This window comes from Lithobates pipiens, unplaced genomic scaffold (genome assembly GCF_037356315.1).
Source record: "Lithobates pipiens isolate NorthernLeopardFrog02 unplaced genomic scaffold, aLitPip1_a1.2 Scaffold_8, whole genome shotgun sequence".
In the NCBI taxonomy this organism is placed as follows: Eukaryota; Metazoa; Chordata; class Amphibia; order Anura; family Ranidae; genus Lithobates; species Lithobates pipiens.
Window position 1 is genome coordinate 214,425,279 of NW_027507903.1, and position 22,155 is coordinate 214,447,433.

The following is a 22,155-nucleotide window of genomic DNA, read 5'->3' on the forward strand; positions in this document are numbered from 1 at the left end:
GGTAGGTCCGATAATGAAGTCTGCTAGGGGGCATCAGTACATTTTGGTTATATTGGACTATGCCACCCGTTATCCGGAAGCAATTCCTCTCCGAAATACCTCGGCCAAAACCATAGCCAAAGAGCTATCCCTTGTTTTTAGCCGCGTGGGTATTTGTAAGGAACTGCTTACGGACCAAGGTACACCCTTTATGTCCCGGGTTATGAAAGAATTATGCAAGTTGTACAAAGTGAAGCAATTGCGTACATCTGTGTATCACCCCCAAACAGATGGGTTGGTTGAAAGATTCAACAAAACCCTAAAACAAATGTTAAAGAAGGTGGTGGATAGAGATGGAAAGAATTGGGATTGTCTAATACCCTATCTGATGTTTGCCATTAGGGAGGTACCCCAATCCTCTACGGGTTTCTCACCCTTCGAGTTGCTCTATGGGAGACACCCAAGAGGGCTGCTGGATATCGCCAAGGAAACTTGGGAAAATGAGAGTTCTCCTCACAGGAGTGTGATTGAGCATGTCGCCCTGATGCAAGATAGAATTGCACAGGTAATGCCAATTGTAAAGGAACATTTAACCCAAGCGCAGTTAGCACAGCAGAGAGTGTACAACCGTGGGGCCAAGACACGTACTTTTTCCCCGGGGGATAGGGTCTTGGTGCTAGTCCCTATGGTTGAAAGCAAATTTCTGGCCAAATGGCAAGGTCCATATGAAGTAATTGAAAAAATTAGTGAGGTGAACTACAGGGTTAGACAGCCAGGAAGGCGAAAGCCGGAGCAGATCTATCACGTCAATCTGCTGAAAGCCTGGAGGGATAGGGAATCCCTAGTCACAGAGACTTTGTCACAAGTACAGCCTGATTGCTTAGTTCCTGAGGTTGGGATAGCAGACACCTTATCGAAACCCCAACAACAGGAGGTTAAAGAGTTTGTACTTCGTAACAAAGAGATTTTCTCTGAGCTTCCGGGACAAACATCTGGCGTAGAGCATGACATTATCACCCCGCCAGGAGAAAGGGTAAAACGAAAACCTTATAGAATACCAGAGGCCCGACGGGAGGCAATACGTGGGGAGGTTCAAAGGATGCTGGAATTGGGTGTGATAGAGGAGTCCCAGAGTGACTGGTCCAGTCCTATTGTACTAGTGCCCAAACCTGATGGGAGCTGGCGGTTTTGTAACGATTTTAGACAATTAAATAAAGTTACAAAATTTGACACCTACCCCATGCCACGTATAGATGAGTTGGTTGACCGGCTGGGAACAGCCCGATATATGACAACTCTTGATCTCACCAAAGGGTATTGGCAAATTCCCCTGGCCGAGTCGGCCAAGGAGAAAACTGCGTTTGTAACCCCAGATGGGGCATTCCAATATAAGAGAATGCCGTTTGGGTTACAGAATGCACCGGCAACATTCCAGCGGAAAATGGATAAGATTCTGAGGCCCCATCATAAATATGCTGCAGCTTACCTGGATGATGTGATTATCCATAGCACAGACTGGGTCTCACATTTGCCAAAAGTACAAGCAGTCCTAGACTCTATCCGGGAAGCTGGGTTTACGGCCAATCCAAAGAAGTGTACCATTGGACAGGAGGAGGCCAAATATCTTGGGTACACTATTGGGAGGGGGGTGATAAAACCCCAAGTCAATAAAGTCGAGGCCATACAGAGTTGGCCACGTCCCAACAGCAAGAAACAGGTACGAGCCTTTCTGGGAATCGCTGGCTATTATCGACGATTCATTCCCCATTTTGCTTCTCAGGCTGTGCCCCTCACCAACCTGACAAAAGGGAAAGAGTCGGTTATGGTTAAATGGTCCCCAGAGGCTGAGGAAGCATTTCAGTCCTTAAAAACAGCCTTATGTAGCCAGCCAGTGTTGTACTCACCAGACTTCTCTAAGGACTTTGTTGTACAAACTGATGCATCAGACGTTGGGTTAGGAGCAGTGTTATCCCAGGTCTGGAACGGGGAAGAGCACCCAGTCATTTACCTCAGCAGGAAGTTGAAGTCCCATGAGGTAAATTACGCCACGATTGAGAAGGAATGTTTAGCAGTGAAGTGGGCTCTAGATTCCCTTCGGTACTATCTGCTAGGTAGGCACTTTGACCTGGTGACTGATCACGCTCCTTTAAAGTGGATGGCTCAAAACAAGGAGACCAATAGAAGGGTAAATAGGTGGTTCCTGGCCCTACAGGAATTTAACTTTACAGTTAAGCATCGCCCTGGTGTTAAAATGGGGAATGTGGATGCTTTGTCTCGGATACATGCGTGTCTGGCTGCTTGTGTTACAACCCCAAGGTTGAAACAAGAGGGGGGGGGTATGTGGCAGCACGCAGGTAAAATCACCTGGTTGTATTCAGGATGGGAAATATGTGTGTCCTAGATTCAGGCTTTATGCAGACTTTTACAATTAGAGGGGAAGAGTTAATGAGCCCAGCTGTAGTAAGTGGGCTCATTAAGACCTCTACAAAAAACCCCAGCATGCATAGGGAGATGCTCCATCCTGGAACCAGTTTTGTGTGTATAGACTGGGGAGTCTGAGATCTGTTCTGTGCGGTGAGTTAACGCCTGTGTGGCAAACCCCTACAATAGAGACAGGGACTGGGGCAGCACAAGGCTACACCCAGTTGTTAGACAGGGAGTCTACGTGTGTAGTTAGAGGTCAAGCTGACCAGGATTTATTTGCTTGTTTTATTTTGTTTGGCTGTTATATGTATCACTGCATGTAGCCTAAATAAACCGGATCTTTTGTTTTTTGCACCTACACCGCTGTCTGCTGTGCCTGACTTTGTGTTGTGAACCCATCCAGGGGGTCACACACACCCGCTACCGAGCGAACCCCCTCACACACACTATATTGCCCACATGTTTGATGACATAAAAAAGGATGATCTTAGGCCGAGTACATGGATACCAAACACGACATGCTTTAAAAGTGCGCAGAACGTGCAGCAGGCGATAAACTACATACATTTTTAAAACCCTTTAAATGCCGTTAAAGGTTACCACTTTAGATTTACAGAGGAGGTCTACTGCTAAAATGAGTGCCCTCGATCTAACCTTTGCGGTGATACCTCACATACATGTTGCAATTACTGTTTACATATGACGCCAGACCGACGCTTGCGGGTGGGGTTTTTTTGTGGTTTTTTTATTATTTATTTTGCTTTTTTATTTTACTTTTAAACTTTAATTTATATATTTTTTTATCATTTTTATTGTTATGTCAGGGAATGAAAATATCCCCTATGATTGCAATAGGAAGTGACAGGTACTCTTTTTTGAAAAAATTAGGGTCTGTTAGACCCTAGATCTCTCCTCTGCCCTCAAAGCATCTGACCACACCAATATCGTTGTGATAAAATGCTTTCCCAATGGAGCTGTTTACATCCAGCGAATAACGAGAAGACCGGGCTAATGCTAGTAAAAGAGCTGGAAGAAGATAGCGGAGGCCAGGCAGAAGAAACTAAGAGTGGGACAAGACCCCCGAAGTCGGAAGGAGACCCCCGGACGGTGGCAACGAAGAAGAAAGCTGGGCTCCCCCACTAGTTAAAGAGCGGTTAAAGAGCAGAAGAAAGCAGAGGAGCCCGGCGAGAAGACCCCGGAAGTCGGAAGAAGACCCCCAAAGCTGTCTAATAATCTATTTTAAAAACCTGTGTTGTGTTTTTTTTATTAACATTTTTTGGTACGCCACTGTCGCAATATTGTCTGAAAGGATTTGGAGATTGTGACCCTTGATCTCCATCTGAAATGACTGTAAGGCTCTCTGAACTGCTAACAGCTCTCTTTGATTGGATGAAGCCCTTGCTTCACTCTCCTTGGGCTACTGAATTGCTGAGGTGGGCCCCCCAATCCCAGGAACTCGCATCCGTAGTGATTCTTTAGGATATCTGAATGGACCTTGGGAGAACTCTGGTTATAGGCAGGCTTGTCCTCCACTACCACAAGCTTCTCTTTACCCTGGCAGGTAGCCAGATCCTTGACTCCAGGGACCTTGCGTCTCCATCCCAGTTTCTTAATAGAAACAGTTGTAATGGACGTTGATAAAATCTTGCCCATGGTACTGTGGGAAAGCATGAGGTCATCAGACCCTCTGTCCTTGAAACCTGTCTTAGCGAGACCGACTGGTTTTTCTGCAAAGCTGACATAGTTTGAATCACTTTTGTAATCTTCTCCTGAGGAAGAAGGAATTTTTGGTCTACTGAGCAAAAGTCGTAACCCAGATATGTCACTTTCTTGGCCGGAATTAAGGATGACTTCTCTACATTTATCAACCAGCCTAGGGATTGTAGGAAGTCTTGTACAGTCTGGAGATCCGCTTACAACTTCCGGGGAGCTGAAAAAGGAGTTTCCCAACCTCTCTAAGGTAAGCTGGGTTCCACAGGCCACCCTGCCCAAAGTGACTCCCATCATAGTTACAATGACAACATAGGGTAGAAGTTTAGGCTGTACAATACTCCATCTTTTAAATGCTGCCTCCCTATTTCATCCCATTGCCTTTCATATATTTTAGCAAAAATCATAATTTAAAAACCTTTTTTTCTCCTCCCCTTTTATTGTACAGGGTGGACAATGGGGCAGAATTCCATAGAGCAGTGACATCACCCAAAGGCATCCACTACTTTAGGTATTGTCAGAGGGGAGGAGAGTCCTTCCTACTTGCCGCCCATTGCACAGAGGAGATGGGGCTTTGTAGTCACATGATCACATAGAAAACAGTTATTTAAAACAGGTATTTAGATTTATGCTAAAATGAATAAAAACATTTTTTAAAGCTATACACAGTAGTTTCCCTTTAAAACATAAGGCAATAAAATCAATGTTTTACGCTCATAATACAGATTGAAAGTAAATTCAGCAAAACTGATTGCTGTTTACCTTTACTATTGCGTCAAATACAATTACTAGCAATGCTTGATGTTGATGTAAAAATAATGAAAATGTTCTCAGGATTTTCAAAATAATTTTAAAATGTAACATAGCAAAATGTGAAATAACTCCAGCAAGCAATCACATTTCATAAATTGAGCACAAGAAACATTAATGCTTTGGCTGGAGGCTGTCATTAGAAGTCAGGGTCCACCCAAATGTCACTATTATTATTTTAATAATCTATGCATAAAATAAAGGCTTGTGTTATAAGGAAAAATGTGTTTTCTAATATTCTACACAATCTGCATAATTGCCATAGCAGATATTAATACATGTAATATAATAAAGCATAGCAAATAAAATACGTATGGTGTTGAAAGATGTTCAAAAAAACCTTGTAATAATTTAAAAAGTGAACAAAAAAAGTTAAGCGAAGTATGGGATCTGTGGAAAAAAAACTAAATTATACTCACCTAGGTGGATGCAGCATTGATCCGCATCTGTCCCCCGCCAGCTCCAGCCCCAGAACTGAGCGATCAAACACCACTGATTACTAAGCTCTCAGTCTTCAGGCTGCAGGGAGCCGATGACTCTCATGCCCTGTAAACACAACCGGACTTTCCCTCAGAATAGGTCTGAAGGAATCATAGTCCGATCGTGTGTGGGATAGTCAGATCAATAGAACATGTTTCAAATCTGTCCAATGGACTCAATTACTATAGGGAAAACCGTTCGTCTGTATGCTGGTCCGACGGACCAAATACAACACAAGGGCAGCTGTTGGCTACTGACTATTGAACTTCCTTTTCTAGTCCCATCGTACGTCATCACTTTCAAAATGAACAGACTTTAGTCCATTCATGTGTGGGCAAGGCTGTTAGCTCGGAAGGCCGCCGTAACTCAGTTGAAAGGCTGTCTGACCTTTTCTGACAAAGTCCGGTCGTGTGTACGTGGCATTAGTCTGATCAGCCTAAATATTGAGTAGGGCCCAGCCAATCCCTGGGAAGGTGTGCCCAGATGTTGGCTGGGAAGCTATTATAAAGTCTGGAGCCGTGTACAAATGGTCTTTTTCCCCTATTAGGTTTGATGAGCTGAAAGGAAGGGGGAGAGTTTCCATTTAAAAAGATGGCTATTTCAGTCCAGCCAGCTTTCAAAAAAGTATAAGTTCACTTTTAGTGGCCTCTGATGCTCTCCCTTATCAGCTCTGAAAAGCCAAACACCTTCCTGTCCCTAAACTGGCATCTTTACTGTGCAGCCCTTGGCTGTACAGAGCCTCTTCAATGTCAGGTCTAGCTCCACTTGCACATGCATGCTGTCCTCGTGCATTCCAATACTGTTCATCCTTACAGAGTACAAATGTTTGGTTGCAATGAGAGAGATCACAGTGTGCATTCGGGAGGGGAAGCAGTGAAGATATTGAACATGAGGCTTTGTGGTAGCTAGGAGGCTGCACAGCCAAGATCTTGGTAAACCAGGAACAAGTAAGGAGCCCTGCACACCCCAGCACACTGCCCAAAGCCCACTGCACTACAATTCACAGAGCATCTTTGTGTTATGGTGTGCTGTACTGAAGTCCACAGATACCCACCTTTGTTCCAGCGATTTGATGTGACCAATCCCTTTGCTGGGTGCTAAATTCTTCTCTTCTCCACCCCCCACCCCTGGGCTTCTTCTGGGTGCTGGTCTTTGCTGTCTTGATTGGCCGGGGGCGGATGATGTGACACCTGCATATCCAGGCACAGGGGCACCGTACCCTGGAAAGAACTGATGGCCAGCACCCCCGTCTGAACAGCCACCTGGACAGGTAAGGAGGGGAGACAGGATAATGGCCCCTGAAGTTCTGGGTACACCACTGTACCCAGGGTCCTTCAGCTCTCAGGGGGCTCTTCCAATTTCTGCTGCCCCCCCTGAGGAAAAGATAGGGGAACCCCCCAGGAAGGATAAGAATATCCTACCAGACCCAGAGGCTTCCCAAGCTTGTAGTCCGGCTCCCAGGGGGAGACCACCAACCCCAGGCTTCGGGTCATTTGGAAAAAAACAAACAGTTTCGCTGTGTAGGGACAGCTGTCGGTTGATTGTGTTTCCTGTAGGGAGGAGCCTCTCATCTCTCAGGTGTGCCATCCTGGAAGATGCCTTGAGAAATGTTGTTTTGACACGGTGTCAGCTGCCTTTAGTTCTGAGCCCAATACCCATATGGCTATCACAAGTAGTGACATTGATCTTGCAAAGTATCAAATTGTATCCATCGCCGTCTCACTGGTGAAGTCTGCTGAGAGCCATAATTCGTCCAAAGTCTTGAATATATTTTCTCTAGGGACATTTGGATGAATCAGTGTTTCCATGTTTTCAGTCCACGCCTGCAGGACTTTCGATACAGAGAAGGCAATTGCTGACTTCCAGGTATTTACCCACCATTTGATAAGCTCCTTTAAGTTGGGGACTAGTTGTCTGTCTAAAGGATCCTCAATTGAGGCTGAATCATTGATTGGTGAGATGAAATTCTTTGTTATGCCACCTCTACCTCAGGTGGACCATCGGGCATTGCAGAATCTTGTTCTGACAGTGAATAACGTTTTCCTAGGCAATTAAGAGGGGAAAAAAAAACTTAAGTAAGCCTATGTTTCCATTATAGTGACCTGAAAGTTGCGTGATTTTGCAGCGATTTGTGCTGTGATTTTGATGCGACTTGAAACAATGCCTGTGTATTCTTGAGGCCTATGGACCTCAAGTCGCATCAAAGTGAGACCAAAGTAGTGCAGGGACTACTTTGATGTAGATGTACTTTGACTTGTAGTCGCACAGATATGAACGGTACTCATTGGAAATCATGGGGTATGACCTGTCATGCGACTTTGCAGTCCCAAGTCGCATGATAAGTTGCCCTAGTGGAAAAGAGCCAAAAGAAGGAAACCTGCTTTTTTTAGAAATGGGAAGTATATCTTTGACTTCTCAGATGTAGTGTCGGCTTCCTCCCAGCCAATAGCTGACTTTACAGCCTGGACATAGGGCTGAACTAGGAAATGGTTGAAGTCCAAGGGCCGAACTCTTCTGAGGTATCCTCAGATAGCCCACTATCATCCAGATATCTAGGAGGAAAACTTGCTGTGTGGTGAGAGAACTCTCTTGAGAATGGGTTCAGAAGAGTTAACTTCTCTGGAGGCGGTTGAGCTAATTGCTGCAGTGGAATTGCTGTTACTCATTCTGCTATGTAACGCCTGCCCATCTTTTGAGTAGGACAGCTTTTGCAGACCAATTGGCTGGTAATGGGATGACCCCGCATGCTCAGCATTTAGTGATTTTATGAGTTGGTGAATGTGAAGAACTATGTCTTTCACGGATGAACCCTCTCTGCTTGCATGGTATCCTGATCTGAATGGAGTGCCCTGGTTGGAGCCTTCATAGGTTTGTTTATGCCACCTTGATGTCCGCTTTAACTTCTCCTGGTGTACAAGGCTGAAATACATAAACATACCAGCATAAACATACCAGCGTTTTTTTTTTTTACTCACCTGAACGACGATCCCTACCTTAAATGTTATAGAGGGTCTTGTTCGGGTGGCGTACTGCTTATTTTAAGCAGCAGACAGAAAAAGCAGCTAGAGATAGATAAAGGAGTAAGGCTGCTTTTACACTGAGGCGCTTTACAAAGCCTCCCCTCTCACTCCACTGGGTGGTGCGCTGGCAGAACGCCAAAAAAAGTCCTGCAAGCCACATCTTTGAGGTGCTGTAGGAGTGGTGCATACACCCCTGCCCATTGAAATCAACAGCAAAGCGCTGTTGCATCAATGGGCTGCACCTTTTTTCGCCTGTTAGCGGGGGTTAAAAGCACCCCGATATCAGCCGAAAAACTATGGTAAAGCACCGCTTAAAATAGCGGTGATTTACCGCCGACGCCCCCAGTGTGAAAGTAGCCTTAGCGACTGGTATTTCAGCTGGAGCAAGGAAACGCTATTCCTAGGTTAAAAAAAAAAATCTAAATTACATTTACCACAAAAAACAGGGTCCCTTCCAGGAGCTCCCCGCATAGGCAACCTCCTCCGATGGCAACAGGATGCCATGTTGAAAGCCCCCAGTAATAAAAAATTTAGAAGGTACGTGGAAGATACAACCCTCTAAAACAAATTCTTTGACAAACAAGGGCAAAAAATAAAAAATGTGCCCCTATTCAAGATGACCGCCACAACCTCAGGCCAAACCATGCACTAGGACCTATGTGGCCCGCCCGACTCAGCCCGGCCAACTGAGCTGACTCCTGACGTCTGCGCATGTGCAGAGCAGGCAGGAAGATGCTGAGGGACTCAGAAAAGCCGGTGCGAGGTGCGTGCCTCCCTGCCTCCCGCTATAGTAACCAGGAATGAAGGTACAAAATCACAAGGAGGGGAAGGTGGTAAGAGAGGAAGAAAGCGAAAAAGAGAGAGAGGAACACAAGGAAAGGAAAGTGAGAGAGAATAGATGATAGGAGGGAGAAATGGAAGGATAAAGCTAAGTGAAAAATAGATATAGCTGCTTTCTCTGCTGCAGGCTTGAGCAAATGGCAGTATATAAATGCACATAGGAGCTCTTAGTTAAGAGACAACTGCTGTCCCAAAAGGCCCACAGAAGGGACTCCCTATCTTACTAACGCATTTAGCTGCCCAAGAACAGGGATAGCACCTGGGAGAAGCTGGAACCCAGCTGGAAGGGATTTTCGACCACCATTCACTGACCATGAGGTATCAGGAAAAAAAAAAAAAAAAAGGAGGGGGGGGAAGTGCACTAATCCTTTTCTTTTATAATATTCACTGGTCCTGAGGGAGGAGCCAAGGCGGAGCTTGTCACAGGTATGCTGCCATGGAGGCACCAGGAAAAAGTGTTACCTTTAGTTAGACTTTAAACCACTTGTTGATCGCATAACACTGTTATATGGCATCAAAGGGGCTCTTCTGTGCCGGATCACGTAGCTAGTATGTGATCTGGCACTTTTGGGTGCGGCAGCTGTGCTATGATTAGACACAACACAAACCGATTAGAGGGTGCCAGCCAATGGTCGTCCATTGTCATCCACTGATCGACAAGGTAGAAGACGGGTCAGAACCCCATGTAAACAATGCAGAGCTCTGTCCTGTCAGTGAGGAGGTGGCAGTTTTTGTTTCCCTGCAAAACAAAATAAAACAGTTACATTTATTAAAAGACAGTTACATCCCTTAGGAAAAGCACATTACAGTACACACATAAACACTGGCTGGGAACGCATTTAACCCTTTGATCACCCTAGATCTTTAACCCTTTCCCAGCCAGTGTCATTAGTACAGTGACAGTGCATATTTTTAGCACTGATCACTGGTTCCCACAAAGTGTCAGCTAGTGTCAGATTGTCCACTGCAATATTACAGTCCTTCTATAAGTCGCTGATTGCCGCCATTAGTATTATTAGTATAAAAAAAGAAAAAAAATCCAGTATACATACAATAGTTTGTAGATGCGATAATGTTTGCATAAACCAATATATATGCTTATTATGACTTTTGTTTTTTTACCAATAATATGTAGCAGAATACATATTATGCCGCGTACACACGATCAAACAATCCGGTGGAAAAGTCCGGCAAACTGAAGTCCGCCAAACAATCCCCCCGTGTGTAGCCTCCGGCATACTTTTTTGACCCGAAAGTACGGCGGACTTAGAATGCCGTGTTGCACTCCAATCTTCCCGCCGGACTCGCATTTCGGCGTACAATCCGGCCGTGTGTATGCCAGTCCACCGTACTTTTGAAATGAGCGGACTTTTCCCGCCCGGAGAAAAGTCCGCTCATTTTGAGTGGGTCTCCAGGTATGCGGGGCCCGCGAAGGAGACGTCCCCCCAAGTCCACAAAAGACCCTTGTCCGAGCACGCTACCCGGCCGGCCAGGAAAGGGGGACGAGCGAGCGCCCCCCCTCCTGAGCCGTACCAGGCCGAGTGCCCTAAACATGGGGGGTGCCTTGGGGAAGGGGGGCCGCGCGGCCCCCCCACCCCAAAGCACCTTGTCCCCATGTTGATGAGGACAAGGGCCTCTTCCCGACAACCCTGGCCGTTGGTTGTCGGGGTCTGCGGGCGGGGGGCTTATCGGAATCCGGGAGCCCCTTTTAATAAGGGGGGCCCCCGGATACCGGCCCCCCACCCTATGTGAATGAGTATGGGGTACAATGTACCCCTACCCATTCACTTGTAAAATAAAAGTACAAAAAAAACACAACACACGAGATAAAATACTTTATTGCACAGCTCCGGGGGTCTTCCGTCTTCGGGGGTCTTCTCGCCGGAGTCCTCCGCTATCTTCTTGTAGCTCTTTTGCTAGCGGAGGAGTCCGGCTTTCTTCCTCGCCGCCGGCCTCCTCTTCCGACTTCAGGGGTCTTGTCCCCCTCTTTGGTTCTTCTGCCGGGCCACCGCGCCTTCTTATAGCTCTTTTACAGGCGGTGGCCCGGTCTTCTGTCGCCGCCGCCTTCCGTTCTTCTTCTTCTTCTTCTTCTCCAGGAGATGTTGACTTGACGATCTCTCCGGCCGCAATGCCAGGGACGCGCTGCGCTGCCACTTATATAGGGACAAGGGGCGGTGTCACATGGGTTTATGTCACATGGGTTGGTCACATGGGTTGATGTCACATGGCGACAGTCCCAGCATCCTCCGGGACTGTAACATCGTAAGGGGGCGGGGTCACCATGTGACACCAACCCATGTGACATAAACTCATGTGACACCGCCCCTTGTCCCTATATAAGTGGCAGCGCAGCGCGTCCCTGGCATTGCAGCCGGGGAGATCGTCGAGTCAACATCTCCTGGAGAAGAAGAAGAACGGAAGGCGGCGGCGGCGACAGAAGACCGGGCCACCGCCTGTAAAAGAGCTATAAGAAGGCACGGTGGCCCGGCAGAAGAACCGAAGAGGGGGACAAGACCCCCGAAGTCGGAAGAAGAGGCCGGCGGCGAGGAAGAAAGCCGGGCTCCTCCGCTAGTAAAAGAGCTACAAGAAGATAGCGGAGGAGTCCGGTGAGAAGACCCCCGAAGACGGAAGACCCCCGGAGCTGTGCAATAAAGTATTTTATCTCGTGTGTAGTGGTTTTTTTTGTACTTTTATTTTACAGGTGAATGGGTAGGGGTACATTGTACCCCATATTCATTCACATAGGGTGGGGGGCCGGTATCCGGGGGCCCCCTTATTAAAGGGGGCTCCCGGATTCCGATAAGCCCCCCGCCCGCAGACCCCGACAACCAACGGCCAGGGTTGTCGGGAAGAGGCCCTTGTCCTCATCAACATGGGGACAAGGTGCTTTGGGGTGGGGGGGCCGCGCGGCCCCCCCTTCCCCAAGGCACCCCTCATGTTGAGGGCACGCGGCCTGGTACGGCTCAGGTGGGGGGGGCGCTCACTCGCCCCCCTTTCCTGGCCGGCCGGGTAGCGTGCTCAGACAAGGGTCTGTTGTGGACTTGGGGGGGACCCCCACGCCGATTTTTTTCGGCGTTGGGGTTCCCCTTTAAGTCCATACCAGGCGGCGGGGCCAGCGACGTCTCCTTCGCGGGCCCCGCCTACCTGGAGACGCGCTCGAAATGAGCGGACTTTCCTCTGTGTGGGCGAGTCCGTTCATTTCAAAAGTAGGGCGGATAGTACGGCGGACTTAGTACGCCGTATTAGTCCGCTGAAAAAGTGCCGTGTGTGGGCAAGTAGCCCGTTCGGAAAGTCCGACGGACAGTCTGGCGGGAAGTCCGCCAGACTAAGTACGTCGGACATACGGCTACGTGTGTACGCAGCTTTAGCCTACATTTTTGAAAAAAAATTGATTTTCTAGATGTTTTTATTCAATATGTTTTACAGCACAAAATAAAAAATATTATTTGCTTTTCAAAATTTTCGTCAGTCTTTTTTCGTTTATAGCACAAAAAAAAAACCCCAGTGGTGATCAAATACCACCAAAATAAATCTTTATTTTAATTGTCAGTTAAAATAACGCAGTGCCTAAAAGTGAAACATAGCCTGGTCTTGAAGGTGGTTGGGCAAGTGGTTAAAGTGGTTAAATATTCTGGTGGACAAGTGGTTAAAGTGGAGGTAGACCCTCCTATCGATTTCAGCCAACGAAGCTTCAACTGCCATATGGTGCTGCAGATGTGATCAGTTTTCACACCAGCCATTGGAAGATTTGACAGTTTGGTGGAGAGCACATCCAGTGTGACAGTTACATTCCCGTGCCTGAAATGTAACAGTTTTTTTAAACAATTAAATCTATGGGTTTACTTTTGCTTTACAGTGGAACTTTAGTCAGAAAATTAAATCCTGCTAGATCACTTCAGGTTGGCCCTTTTTATTACATAGCTATGTTACCTAGTTACATAGTAGTAGTTACATAGGCGAGGTTGCAAAAGGACACAAGCCCAACCTATGTGTGTCATTATATGTCAGTATTACATTGTATAGCCCTGTATGTTTCGGTCATTCAGGTGCTTATCTATTCGTTTAATGTAAAATGCAAAATAATGTTAAATATAAATGTCTATACTGTTTAAAATCCAGTAATACACGGTCTCACCCTGCTCTGCACATGCTCAGTTGCTCTCTATTTTTACGCACTGCTAAATTTGTAGATGCCGATCTGCTGACAGCCTCCTATCCTTTACAGCCAAGGAAGCTGCTGTTGTTTGATCTGCGACTGCACATGTGATCAGTTATGATACCAGCCATTTGATGGTTTGACAGTTTAGTTGAGGACACAAACAAATGCGACAGTTAGCAATCCAGGCATTCCAGGAAAGTATCTGTATTTTTTTTAACCACTTTCAGACCGGACCATTTTGCTGGTCAAAGACCAGACCACTTTTTGCGATTCGGCACTGCGTCGCTTTAACTGACAATTGCGCGGTCGTGCGACGTGGCTCCCAAACAAAATTGACGTCCTTTTTTTCCCACAAATAGAGCTTTCTTTTGGTGGTATTTGATCACCCCTGCGGTTTTATTTTTTTGCGCTATAAACAAAAATAGAGCGACAATTTTGAAAAAAAACGCATTATTTTTTACTTTTTGTTATAATAAATATCCCCCAAAAATATATATAAAAAACATTTTTTTCCCTCAGTTTAGGCCGATACATATTCTTCTACATATTTTTGGTTAAAAAAAATCGCAATAAGCGATTATGGATTGGTTTGCGCAAAAGTTATAGCGTTTACAAAATAGGGATAGTTTTATAGCATTTTTATTAATAATTTTTTATTATTTTTTTTTACTAGTAATGGCGGCGATCAGCGATTTTTATTGTGACTGCGACATTGTGGGGGACCCATCGGACATTTTTGACACATTTTTGGGACCATTGTCATTTATACATACTATATAAATGCAGTGATTCCTGTGTAAATGACACTGGCAGTGAAGGGGTTAACCAGTGGGTGGCAGTGTAGGGGTTAAGTGTTCCTAGGGGTGTGTTACTAACTGTGGGGGGGTTGGGCTTTCATTTAGTGAACACTGATCTCTGCTCCAATCACATGGAGCAGAGATCAGCGTCACTAGTTGCTAGGCTGAATGGAGAAATGTTGTTTACAACGGCATTTCTTCATTTGGCCGCTCCGTGAGACGATCGCGGGGATGCCCGCGGCGATCGAGTCCGCGGGTCCCGCGACCGGACTCACGGAGGTCCCGACCAGCGCGGGAGCACGCCGCCGGTGACGCGCTCCCGATGGCAGGGCGGCATATTTAAAGGGACGTACATGTACGCCCATTTGCCTGCCCATGCCATTCTGTCGACGTACATCGTCGTGCGCTGGTCAGCAAGTGGTTAAACCACCAAATCGATGGGTTTAGATGTACAGCTGGGGCTCTGGGCTTTGGCAAAATGGCAGCCTCCAGCAAGAAGAATCAGCAGCAATTTATAGCACACACTAATTTTGGAAGCATAATTATTAATGTTGAATGTATGTTCCTTACTAAAGAACATTATTTTTTATCAAGTTGTAACGTGTAAAGTTCAGCTTTAAGACTTCATGCACATGACTGTAAAAAAATTACTGATAATAAATGCGGAATCTTGCTGGCAGGAAATATGTACGTAAAGTGCATGCGATTACATATGTACAGATGTGTAAACCTGAGCATGCGTTTATACAATTTTTTTTTAGCGATTTAAGATTTTAATTGCATGTATATGCATATGCACACATATGCACACATATGCGTTTATATGTGTCTACGCGTAGATTCCCGACCTCGGTGCAGATTTTATTATTGGGATTTTACAGATTTGAAAACAGCACAGTTTTACTAATCTTTACACATTGCATGCACGAACCCATAGAAAACAATAGAACCGCATTCAGATTCCTAATAACAAAACCTATGAAAACGCAGTTTTATTTATGGCCATGTGCATGCGGTCTAAGTGATATGCGTTATTTTTAGAAGCCAGATTTTTTGTTTACCCGCTGTTTATGTTTACAGGTGTCTCAAAATATACACAAAACGTGCAAAATATCTATTTATGTGTATGACTGGCAGCAGATCTTTTGTTAAATAGGCTGGTACTAAACAGTGTCCCTTTTCCCCCCATGTAAAAGTTGTGATTTCATGTATACCATAAAAAAAAAAAAAAAAAAGGAATGATAAGTTTTAGTATTTTTTTTGCAGAAGGTAAGTACAGATCAAAATCAGTCTGCATTTCTAAAGGCTGACGAGCGATCTGATGATTTTTGGATCGTTAGTACGGTGCTTTAGACAGCCGATTGCAGTTTTTTGTATGACAAAAGCTGGATGTGCAGACTAGGGATGAGCTCAGATGTGTTCGCATGGAACACGTGCAGAGCCCGCCAGGAAGTCAGCGCAGCTCTGCGCTAATCACAGGTAGTGAGACATTTCCCGATCTCTGCAGCCGCACATTGGGGGGAATGTCTTACTGCTTGTGATTAGCGCAGCACCGACTTCCTGGCGGGCTCTGCACGTGTTCCATGTGAACACACCTGAGCTCATCCCTAGTGTAGACTATAACATTTTTGGTGGATGAGAACGCAACATCCGATTTTCATTTAGGGCCAGTTCACCAGATGCAGTTCCATTTTTTTCTGCACCAATACAGTCAGTTCCCGTCAGTTTCCGGTCAGTTTCTGTACCAGAAACTGTCTGCATGGTGTGAACTAGGGATGAGCCGAACACCCCCCGGTTCGGTTCGCACCAGAACTTTCGAACGGACCCCACGTTCGTTACGAACGTTAGAACCCCATTGAAGTCTATGGGACTCGAACGTTCGAAATGGAAAGTGCTAATTTTAACGGCTAATATGCAAGATACTGTCCTAAAAAGGGTTTGGGGACCTGGCTCCTGCCCCAGGGGACATGGGTAAATGCCTAAAATGTTTTTAAAAATGGCCGTTTTGGCGGGAGCACTGATTTTACTGACGATTAAAGTGAAAAAAAAAAGTGAAATATTCCTTTAAATATGGTGCTTGGGGGGTGTCTGTAGTATGCCTGTGAAGTGCCACGTGTTTCCCGTGTTTAGAACAGTCCCTGCACAAAATGACATTAAACGGAAATAACACCATTTAAAACTGCTTGCGGTTTTAATGTTATATCTGGTTCCTGCAATATGGTTGAAAATCATTCAGAAAAATGGCATGGGTAGCCCTCCCTGCCCATTACCAGCCTATTTGGGTCTTGTACGCATATTAAGGGGAACCCTGTACCCATATTAAAAAAAGGAAATGCGTGTGGCCCCCAGGCCCTATATACTCAGAACAGCAGTATACAGGCGGTGCAAACAAGACAGGGAATGTGTAGGTTTGTTGTGTTAAGTTGAATCTGTTTGTAATTTTCAACTGGTACATTTTTAAAGTGTAGCTCCAGTCAAAAAAACGATTTTTAAGCTTTTTGGAAAACATAGGGAAGGGTTATCACCCCTGTATAATTTGTTTTGTCGTCCATATTTTTTCATCTCACTTGCTGCTGTCTCCTTGCGTTTGCAAGTAGGAGATGTTTGTAAGTTGGATGTTTGAAAGTAGGGGCCTGCCCTATATGCTCTGCAGAAATGGCGGAACAAGGTGTTGGTTTTGCCACAACATTGTAAGCCCTCAAAGTGACTCTTGGTGGGCGCTGGAGCGCCCTGCTGTGAACGATTATATCAAGAATTGTAATTACATGCCATTGTTGAACAGTGGTAGAAAAATTGACCTTTGGTGGTTGTGGTGCTGGTGCCACAACACTATAAGTCCTCACCGTTACTCTGGGTGGGCACAGGAAGGGGCCCTCCTGTGAAATATTATATCAAGAATTGTAATTACATGTCCCTGTTAAACAGGGGCAGAAAAATTTGGCCTTAGGCACTGCTGCTGGTGCCACCACACTGCAACCTCTTCCATATACTCTAGTTTTTTTGCTGGAATTAGCCCTGCTGCAAAGCATTGCATCAAAAATTGTACTTAAACGCCCCTGTTAAACAGGGGCAGAAAAATTGGGCCTTAGGCACTGCTGCTGGTGCCACCACACTGCAACCTCTTCCATATACTCTAGTTTTTTTGCTGGAATTAGCCCTGCTGCAAAGCATTGCATCAAAAATTGTACTTAAACGCCCCTGTTAAACAGGGGCAGAAAAATTGGGCCTAAGGCACTGGTGCTGGTGCCACCACACTGCAACCTCTGCCATATACTCTAGTTTTATTGCAGGAATTAGCCCTGCTGCAAAGCATTGCATCAAAAATTGTAATTAAACGCCCCTGTTAAACAGGGGCAGAAAAATTGGGCTGCTGGCATCACCCAGAACCAAAAATGTTCTTCCAACATATCAGCGGAGGAGGAATAGGATAGACAATCAACATAACAGGACAGTCACTCAGCATCAGCATAGGCAGTCTTGAAGGGATGTGGTATTTCAAAAAAAATTATTCGGTTACATCAGCTTCAGGTGCTTGGTAGCTGTGGGTGATCCAAGACTGATTCATCTTGATGAAGGTCAGTCGATCAACTGATTTGGTGGACAGGCGCACCCTGTGATCGGTAACAAAGCCACCAGCAGCACTGAAGGTGCGTTCCGAAAGAACGCTGGATGCAGGACAGGCCAGTAGCTCAATTGCATACTGTGCAAGCTCTGGCCAGTGATCCATCCTCAAGACCCAGTAAGCCAGAGGATTTTCGGTGGGAAAGGTGTCCAAGTCTGACCTTGCCCCTAGGTATTCCTGCACCATGTAAATCAGACGCTGGCGATGGGTGCTGGAACCAATCATACCTTGGGGCTGCGGACTAAAAAATTGTCTGAAAGCATCAGTCAGACGGCCACCTTCTCCACCGCTCCTTCTGACCGATGCCTCAGCAACACGTTGTTCAGAACCAGGAGTTTGTAACCTCCCAGTCTCTGGGAACGCGTTGCACAGAGCTTTCTGCAAGGCCTCCCGGAGATGTCTCATCCTCTGCTCCCTCTGCGATGGCAAGATAAGGTCGGCAACCTTACCCTTGTACCGTGGATCAAGGAGAGTGGCCAGCCAGTAATGGTCCCTCTCCCTGATCCGAAGAATACGAGGATCCTTCCGCAGGCTTTGCAGGATCAGGGAGGCCATGCAGCATAGGTTAGCTGAGGCATTCGGTCCGGAGTCCTCTGGGTCACTAAGGACAACATGATCCGCAGCTACCTCCTCCCAGCCACGTACAAGTCCACGTATTTCTTGGGACTGTAAATCATCCCTATAAGACTGCTGCTGCTGCTGCTGCTGCTGATGCTGAGTGCCAGCCTCCACCTCCATGCTGACACAATCATCCTCCTCCTCCTCCTCATCCTCTTCCTGTGTGATGGGTGGCACAGCAGGAACACTGTCTGGATAAAGGGGGCCTTGAGAGGCAAGGAAGTCCTCCTCTTCCTGCCTCTGTTCTGCCTCAAGTGCCCTGTCCATTATTCCACGCAGCGTATGCTCCAAGAGGTGGACAAGAGGTACAGTGTCACTGATGCATGCACTGTCACTGCTCACCATCCTTGTGGCCTCCTCAAACGGTGACAGGACAGTGCATGCATCCCTGATCATGCCCCACTGGCGTGGTGAGAAAAAACCAAGCTCCCCTGACCCTGTCCTGGTGCCGTAGTCACACAGGTACTCATTGATGGCCCTCTGCTGCGTGTGCAGCCGCTGCAGCATGGCCAATGTTGAGTTCCATCTGGTGGGCATGTCACATAGAAGGCGGTTCTTGGGCAGGTTCAACTCCTTTTGGAGCTCAGCCAGCCGAGCACAGGCATTAAATGATCGGCGGAAATGCACACAGACTTTCCTGGCCTGCTTCAGGACATCCTGTAAGCCGGGGTACCTGCCCAAGAACCGCTGCACCACCAGGTTAAGGACGTGAGCTACACAGGGCACATGGGTCAGTTGTCCCTGTCGGAGGGCGGAGAGGAGGTCGGTGCCATTGTCGCAAACCACCATTCCTGGCTTAAGCTGGCGTGGCGTCAACCACCTCTCGGCCTGCCCCTGCAGAGCTGACAAAACATCCGCCCCAGTGTGGCTCCTGTCCCCCAAACAAACCAGCGCAAGCACGGCATGGCATCGTTTTGCCTGCGTACTTGCGTAGCCCCTGGAACGCCTACGGAGCACCGCTGGTTCTGAGGACAGAGCACTGGAAGAGGCCATGGAGGAAGAAGAAGAGGAGGGGGTGGAGGAGAGAGGTGTGTCACAACCAATAGTAGCATTTTGGAGGCGTGGTGGCGGAACAACCTCCAACACTACTGCACCTTGTCCTGCATCCTTCCCAGCAGCCAGAAGAGTGACCCAATGGGCCGTGAAAGACAGGTAACGTCCCTGTCCATGCCTGCTGGACCATGAGTCAGCGGTAATATGCACCTTACCGCTGACCGCCCTGTCCAGCGAGGCAAGGACATTGCCTTCCACATGCCGGTAGAGAGCCGGAATCGCCTTCCATGAGAAAAAGTGGCGTTTGGGGACCTGCCACTGAGGAACCGCACATTGTACAAACTCACGGAAGGGGGCCGAGTCTACCAACTGAAAAGGCAGCCGTTGAAGTGCTAGCAATTTAGCCAAGCTAGCATTCAACCGCTGGGCATGTGGATGGCTGGGAGTAAACTTCTTCCGCCGGTCCAGCAGCTGGGGCAGGGACATTTGCCTGCTATAATCGGACGTGGGTGTACCGCTAGCAGAGTTCCCGGAAGCACTTGGCTGTGACACACCTAATTCTACACCTTCATTCCTCTCAGAGCAGGTTTCAGAGAGGACTGAAGGTCTAGTGGGGTTGGAGATGCCAGCTGATGAGGAGCAAGGAGAGGTCCGCTTTGTTCTTTGGTGTGGGTCTTTGAGGTACGCTTGCCAATGAGCTGCATGGTAGGTCAACATATGTCTGGTCAAGCATGTGGTGCCCAAGCGGCTGATGTTTTGGCCACGTGAGATACGCTTGAGACATACGTTGCAAATAGCAGCGGTGCGATCTGATGCACTCGTCTCAAAAAAGGCCCACACCAAAGAACTTTTAGAATAACGCGCAGAGGCAGCGCTCTGCACAGGCGGAGCTCTGCGGTGTGATTCAGTCGGTGTGCTGCCCCTAAGCTGGCCCCCGGAGGGCATCCTGCCTCGTTGGACATGTGCCTCCTCCTCCTCCTCCTCCTCCTCCTCCCTCCTTCCAGGCACCCACGTGGAGTCAGTGCCCTCATCATCCCCTCCCTCTTCATCGCTGTAGCAAACTTGGCAGTATGCTGCAGCTTGTGGAACATGACTGCCAGATTGCTGTCCTTCTTGAGCATCCCCTCTCTCTGCGCTCACGCTACTGCCTTCCTCTAGCTGAGTGTCATCATCAGAGCCCACCAAACACTGGGCATCCTCCTGGAGCATGTACCCAACACTGTGCTTAAAGAGTTCAGGAGACTCCTCAGGAGGACGTGGTGGGTCTAGGGAAGGAGTCACTGATAATGACATTGAGAGGAGGGAAGACGATGCGTTGGCAGCTGCTTTGCGACTACCCTGAGACTGGGTGAGAGAGGATGAGGAGGATGAAGAGGGCTTGGTCATCCACTCTACCAAGTCATTGGCATGTTGCGGTTCAACATGTCCAGCTGCCGAAAAGAAGGACAAGCATGTCCCATGGCCACGTGCTGATGACAATGCACCGCGTCCACGACCAGCACTGTTGTCTCTAGACACAGAGCCTGCTTGCCCTCTTTTATCGGCTCGCGCCTGTCTGCCTCTCCTTGCTGGCCTTCCAGACATGGTAATGGCCTGAAGGGAGTTGGGTAAAACAGCAGTTGGGTAGTTTATATTGTGCTGGAGGCACACACAACTTCCAATAACTCCTGCAGATGGCAATTGGGCTCAAATAGAGAACAGCTATGTAGGTGGATTATAGCGGTATGTACTGGGTACAGAGCACGCAGACAGCACGCACTATCTCCTAACACTACTGACTGCAAGCTCTATTATTAACGATAGATCACTAGCTATATAGGTTAGGTGAATATCGCGGTGTATACTGCGGTCAGGGCACGCAGACAATAACCAGAAAACAGCAGAGATAAAGGGGTATATACAGATGTATACTGTGCTGTGCTGGAGGCACACACAACTTCCAATAACTCCTGCAGATGGCAATTGGGCTCAAATAGAGAACAGCTATGTAGGTGGATTATAGCGGTATGTACTGGGTACAGAGCACGCAGACAGCACGCACTATCTCCTAACACTACTGACTGCAAGCTCTATTATTAACGATAGATCACTAGCTATATAGGTTAGGTGAATATCGCGGTGTATACTGCGGTCAGGGCACGCAGAAAATAACCAGAAAACAGCAGAGATAAAGGGGTATATACAGATGTATACTGTGCTGTGCTGGAGGCACACACAACTTTCAATAACTCCTGCAGATGGCAATTGGGCTCAAATAGAGAACAGCTATGTAGGTGGATTATAGCGGTATGTACTGGGTACAGAGCACGCAGACAGCACGCACTATCTCCTAACACTACTGACTGCAAGCTCTATTATTAAAGATATATAAATATAGTGAAGTGAATAGTGAATATAGTGGTGTATACTGCGGTCAGGGCACAGACAATAACCACTACACAACAGCAAGATAGGAAATCAGCCAAAAACGATCGGTGTGTACTGTGTTGAAGGTACACAGAACACCCACTGCTTCAGATGCTAACACACTACACGAGGCCGCCTCAATGGCGGCCTTATATAGTGTGGGGCGTGCACTACACAGCCTCAGCTATGATTGGCCACAGGCATCCTGCCTGTGGCCAATCATGGCTCTCCTCGCTGCTGGCGCTGCGATTGGCCAAGCATGCGGGGTCACAGTGCATGCTTGGCCAATCATGAGCC